Raw genomic sequence first — 6,985 nt, forward strand, 5'->3', positions numbered from 1 at the left:
CTGATATTTAGCTGAATGATGGTGCTGCTTTCAAGCTGACTAACTGCTGAGGGAGAACATGCTGGAAATTGATGGCAGATTTTTTGCAAATCATAACTCCTTTTCCAGCCTGACAATTTTTTTTTGTGAAAAGCGACACTTCAAAGCTTACAGGGCATAAAATACCTAAAAATGTATTGCAGTAGGAAGACAGAGATTCATCCTCAATGGGAGGAACAACTTCTGTGTCATAGCACCTTATTTGTCTCTGCATTGCCATTAAATATTTATTCAGCCCATAGAGTTTCCAAAGTAATGATTTGTTTATTCTCAATCTGTAATCTTGTCACAGCTGTCTTACCAAGAAAATGGGTACAAGCAGATCACTTGTGTCAAAACATTGTAATACTGATATTAGCTTGCTATTGTCACCATTAAACCCAGCAGCCCATGCATATTCTTAATGCTCTGCTTAGTATTTTCAATCCACAGGCCACTGGTAGACTCCTGGGGAGAGAGCAGTTTCACTTCAATTAAAAGTGGAAGTTCGATGGCTCCTGATCCAATCAAGCTCTTGGCTCTGGTCCATGACCATGACGCGAATGATAGTGCCACCGAAGATAATCCTAGAAACAGACAGGAAACATGACACGCTGGAATCTGTCAAGCAGGCAGGCAGGGATGTGATGAAAATTTAGCAGTGGGATGAATTAAACCTGAGAGACCAACTAAGTCACTGCCACATGATGGCCAGATGTTGAAATTTTAATGATGGTTTAGTTTGAATATGAAAAGACTGAAGGGGGAATCCGCTTTCTCCAGTGCTGCACAGTGTTCTGCTTTGTCTGAGAAATTAACTGATGCTAAAAGAGAAAAAGTGCTGGTGTGACAGCAAATTTCCATATATATAACGACAATAACAAAACCTAAATTGAAGCATACCTGGTGCTGATGTCAGGTATGTCATGCAGTGTGGGAGCTGCAGTATAGGTAACTTACGAATGCCAGAGAATAACCTCAGGGTTGTGGTTGTAGATCGCAAAAGTGAGACAAACTCTTATTAATATTGTGTTTTCAGGTGATATGCATTCTGGGATATGTTCAGCTGCGAGGCATTTGATTGATGTACTAACGTCAGGGAACATTTATTAAAAAAAAATGTTCTCTTTGAAATGGGGCAAACTTGTCATGCTGCAAAAAGCTTTTGGCAGATGTAAGCTTCCAATTTGGTCCTGTACCTTTCCCATCCAATATCTGGAACTGATCCGGAGACCTTCAGACTCATGGCATGGAAGCTATTGCTGGATCTTACAGTTTTGGAAAGATGCACATTTTGCACATAAACATTTGTATAAAATATTGGAGACAAAAAAATGAAGTGTGCCCTATACTTCTGTCGAGTATATCTAGCACTGATGTGAAGTTTCTTGGACGCATGACATGGAAACTTTGAACATATAAATGTAAAGTAAGACAATACAACACAGTTAAGAGTTGTTTTCCATTTTTCTGTTATTGTACTAATAACTGACACTGATTTGACCTTAGCTCACATTACATTGAGCCTTCAAAAATAAAAGGGAACTTTGAAACATTTCTCTCTCTCTCTGTCTATCTATCTATCTATCTATCTATCTATCTATATACACAGTATATAGATACACATACACTCACACACACATTTATGGACAATAGTGTACACAGAGTGTGTCACCTGCCATCTCCTGCAGTATCGCCAAGGGTGTTTTCACTGCCATCTTGTTTAGTTGGTCTATTTACTCTCTTGGTGAGGTTCCTTCCTGAGGTTCATACTAATCCAAGAGGGAAATGTACCGACTCCTCCTAATGAACTAATCGAGACCAGAACAAACCAACTATAGATATGATGACACTGACAGAAACATCTGAATCAGTAGTGTAGTACTCTCCATCCATGCAGTCCATCTTGTTTGATGGCCACTAGTCGGTAACCCAGGCTCCTCCACAAGACGGCTCATGAAAAAAGAAAGACTAACAGTGTCCCTTCTTGTGTGTGCGCGCTTGTTAGCCTTGACCTTTTAACAGTGCTAAACCTATGGCATTTTACGGCATACCGGATCTCATTAGGGACATGAACACATAACACAGTCTTTTGAGAGAATGGAAAATTAAAATTCCTCACATATAGAGTTGCTGTGGTTTAAGATTTTCTGTGGAGATTAACACACCTTCAGCCACAGAAGAGTGTTAATCAGTGGAATCACTTGTTAAAGTGTTTGGTTGGAAGGAAAACCTGCATACACATGGCCCTCCATGGCACATGGTTGCCCACCCCTGCTGTAGACGGTCACTGTTGTCCAGACTTAGAATTCTTCACAGATTGATCCAGACCTTTTTTCCTTTACCGTGAGTTTTCATCAGCGGTGCTTATTACAGCAGTGTATAAAGCTCCTTATGGTAAAGATAACTTGGCCCTTCGCCTACTCCTATAGCGTCATTAGCAACCAACTAAACAGATACCCCAAAGCAGTACACATTATTGCAGGAGACTTTAATCATGTGGATTTAAAAGTAATTTTTCCCAAATTCCACCAGCATGTAAACTGTGCTACATGTGGGGAAAACCTTTTAGATCAGGTCTCCTCAAACATTAAAGAGGGATAAAGGGCTTTACCTTACCATCTCCCCACCCAGTCCAGTCTGATCACCACCACCACCTCAAAAACTGACAGCATGGCCTGATGTTGCCTCCTCACAGCTGCATGACTGCTTTGATAACACAGACTGGAGAATCTTTGAATCCCAGGACCTTGAAGTGTACACTTCATCTGTACTCTCTTACAGCATCTGCACTCACACCGTCACCTCTGATAAGCTCATGCAGGTGTTTGTTTATCAGAAACCATGGATGACAAGAGAGGTAAGGACCCTGCTCAAAGACAGAGACATTGCCTTTATGTCTCGGGACATGGACCTGTAGTGCAGTCAGGGAAAACCTGAAGAGGGGAATCAGGAAGACTAACTGGACGACAAAAATAAAATTGAGGATCATCTCCACAGCAAAAATTCAAGGCAGGTGTGGCAGGGGGTCCAAAACATTACTAGTTACAAACCCCTACCAAAAACTGAAGACAGAGACGATGCACTGGCAGAGCGATTGAACTGCTTCTTTGCCTGCTTTGAACAAAAGTCACCAGAAGCAACAGCACTACAGCCACCAGCCAAAAGCAGCTACCTTCTCCCTGTGAGTGAGAATGTCAGGCGCACACTACTGACAGTAAACCCCAGGAAGGCAGCAGGACCCGATGGTGTCAGTGGTCGTGTGCTGAGGGACTGCACAGACCAGCTCACAGGGATCTTTCCTAAAATATTCAACCAGTCTCTTGCACAAACCACCATCCCACCCTTTCTGAAGTCCTCACCCTGTCTGTAAAATGACCCCCATCAGCTATTTAAACGACTTTCAGCCAGTGGCTCTCACCGCAGTTGTCATGAAGTTTTTTGAGAAACTGGTCAGAAGTTACATCATGCAAGGACTTCCACCCACATTCGACCCCCACCAGTTTGCTTACAGAAAAAACAGATCCACAGAGGATGCCATAGCCGTAGCCCTCCACTCAACAGTGACTCATCTAGAGCACAAGGATAGTTGTACAAGGCTTCTTTTCACTGACGTCAGCTCGGCATTCAATACCATCATATCTGACAGACTGGTAACCAAACTAAACACCCTCGGCTTCCCCCACTCCATCTGCATCTGGAAAGACTTCCTCAGTGACCGCCCTCAGAGAGCAGGGCCTCACCTTTCCCCAGCACTCAGCCTCAACACTGGCTTTCCACAGGGATATGTGCTGAGCCCCCTAATTTACACTCTGTACACCCTCGACTTCATCCCCATCCACCATCCCCATCGTGAAGGGACAACACAACGATGGTTAGTTGTCAGGTTCATCTTAGGGGGAGATGAGTCTGCATACAGGGATGAGGCACGGAAGCTATCACGGTGGTGCAGCAAAAATAACCTGGTTCTCAACACATCGTCAAAGACAAAGGAAATGATTGTGGATTTTAGGAGAATAAGAACTTGTAACCCCCAGCCCCTACACATTCATGGGGAATGTGTGGAGAGGGTTATGGACTTTAGATTCTAACTAGTCTCTTCTCTTCTGCTGTTCCCAAAAGGTGGAATGAACTACTCAACTCTATATGATCTGCAGAGTCCCTGTTGTGGTTAAATTATATTAAGAAAAAAATCTGGGACTTCTTCTGCCACTAGATGGCAGCACCTGCGGCCAATCACACTTGAAGCACTTTGCCGTACTGATTAAGGCTTTCCCTCCAGTCGAAGTTCTTGCCTTTTTGTACGTCTCTTTGGACAAAAGCGTCTGCCAAATAAAAATGTAGAATCACTGTAGATTCCTGAGCCTTCACCTAGATGATGACCTCTCTTGGAAAACCAGCACAACCTCGTTGATCAAGAAGGTGCAGCGGTGCTTCCACCTCCTAGGGGTCCTGCCCTGGCCAGCCTGGCTGCTGTCCTTCAACAGATGCTCCATTGAAAGTGTGCTGACACACTGCATCACAGTGTGGTTTGCTAGCTGCACTGCTCAGGAGAAGTCAGCACTCCAGAGGGTCATCAGCACAGCCCAGATGATCCCTGGCTGTGCTCTCCTCTCCTTAGAGGAGCTGCACAGGTCCCGTTGCCACAGAAAAGCATGCAGCATCCTAAAAGACTCTTCCCATTCTGTACATTGCCTGTTCCACCTGCTGCCATCAGGTAGGCAGTATAGGACCATCAACTCCTGAACAAACAGACTCAGAAACACCATGTACCAAAGGGCCATTGCTATTCTAAATGAACACTGAAATAACCACATTATCTTTTTCCTGTGCAATACACTATATTGCCACTGCAATATTAAAACCTGTGCAATATCTCATTCCTTTAATTTTCTTCACAATTCTCTTTATTAAGAATGTCATTATTGTAATTTTGTAAATAGGGAGCAGTTATTTCCTCTGCACTTCTTTTTGTATTCTTCTATTATGATATTTTATTTTGCTAGTGTATATTTTTTGCACTGAAACGGAACAAGTCTGAATATACTTTCATGCGTAATGACATAAAGATTCTGATTCAGAAGTAGCAGTGTAGCGTGTGTCTGTCTTTGCTCTCTATTGATATATTAGCTTCTTAGTGCTATTGTAAGGAATTGGGAAGCTGAGGTCCATGTGAATCAACTAGAAAAAAGCCCTGCACTGCCTTGTTTCCAGGTTTTTAAGATGGCAGATGCCATGAAGCCACATCCCTCTTTTGACTCTGACGACAAGGCACTGGAAGGGTGATATTTGGACGTTCTACTCTGATGAATGGCAGCCTGACTCATCTCCATTTTTACATCTATAGAGTATGTTGAAGAGGACCTTGAAATTGACAAAAAACCCACAAAACCAAACAGTGATTCACCTGTGTGACTGAGATTACTTTGAACTGATGTGTTTTCGACAGAAAGGAAGCAAATTAAGATTTAGATTTGATCTGAAAATGGATGTCGAGAATGGGCAGACTTAAGTTTATTGTACACGCTTTTCAACTGGACTACTTCTTTACAATTGCAATAACAAGTTTACAAGGCAAATCAACCAGATGCTATCACATTTGAAATGGTATGAGAATGAGCTTAATACCTACTTGTAAGGAGGATTGATGCACCTGATTTTGACAGTAGAACCTTGAGTGAGAGAAAAATAAAAACATGTATGAGGTAAAAATTTTGTTTCTCTCTTTACGTCCATCATGCTTATCATTAATATAAGTTTCCCCAGAAAACAAAATCTTAGGTCATGGGTCACCATGTGGGAAACTAAAAGAAAAACAGTACTGGGTGAAAGCAAACGTGGGCTTCCTTGAGTGTTTAAATAAAATGGTGGCACAGGAATAAAAATTCACACAGCCACCTACTGAATCCATCAAAATGACGAATGAAAAGAAAAAAGTGAACCCTGAACAAAACTAAAGTGGAAGCCACTGGATTTGGACACAATCCAAATGATCAACCAAAATAAACAAACTTACATCCACATGAAACAAAATCCCAACTAAAGGTGTTGACCCTCTGATATCACTCACTCTCTCACTTACAAACCAACACATACACTTGAACAGCGTCCGCCAGCCTCCCTTCATAGCCTGATTATCAGCAGCTGAGGTGAACCCTGCAGGTGTAGTCAATAATTCTCCGATCAGCAAATACCTGTGACCACGCTGGTGGTGGTTTTGAGACAAACCGTAAAACTACAACATATTTAACAGTGATGACGGCGATGCGAAACATATCTGAAAAGAGCGTCACAAGTCAGCAGGGAATTCTTGCTCTGTTAGCTTGAAAGATACGGTTGGATGTCGGGAGCTTGGAGGAGGAATTAAAGTGGAACCATTTTCCTTATCATAAGACACTGGACCAAACTAAATATATTGAAGTGTTGGAGTATTACTTCACCTAAAAGTTGCAATTTGCCTTTTAAGTACGGTGTCTTGTACTCACTTAGACATGTTTCTTCATTACTTTGTGTGGGAATCAGAGAACACCAACCACATACAGTATTTCAATACTAACGACAGCACATCTATCCAAAATGTCTCTTAAAATGAATCAGGTGTAATCCTAGGTTTCTTTGTTTTGTTTTGTTTTGACACGTACGTTCATTACCCATAAAAATTTTGATTGACCTAAAAAAAACTAACGAGAACATGATCGTGAACTAGTGTGAATGAGTTAAACTGAATGTACCAGCTGGTCACACTTAGTCACGGTGGCATCAAACCAGACGTGTTCTAGATTGTCTAGTTTTATCCCAAGTCAAATATGGATCAATAATACAGTTGAATTTGACTATTGGACTGGTTTGCTGCTGTTGGTTGTTGGTCTCCGTTAGCTTCAACCAAAAATCTTTGGTTCGCCTGTGCTTCTTTCTGTTGTTGCTGTGTATTACTTTTTCTGACCTGTTGTTGGTTTATGTGCACACA

General features: G+C 42.0%; 1 long non-coding RNA gene across 1 annotated transcript; it reads right to left on the minus strand.

The window, feature by feature from the left end:
• Positions 1 to 313: 313 nt before the first annotated feature.
• LOC147260287 (uncharacterized) lies at positions 314 to 6,119 on the minus strand. The gene is made up of 3 exons (XR_015116278.1): positions 6,035 to 6,119; positions 5,651 to 5,690; positions 314 to 605 (listed from the first exon to the last, which is right to left on the minus strand). It is a non-coding gene; the product is annotated as an uncharacterized LOC147260287 (long non-coding RNA).
• Positions 6,120 to 6,985: the final 866 nt, after the last annotated feature.

Source organism: Aulostomus chinensis, chromosome 6 (genome assembly GCF_037954235.1).
Source record: "Aulostomus chinensis isolate RoL2024-O1b breed Wild chromosome 6, RoL_Achi_v1.0, whole genome shotgun sequence".
NCBI lineage: Eukaryota > Metazoa > Chordata > Actinopteri > Syngnathiformes > Aulostomidae > Aulostomus > Aulostomus chinensis.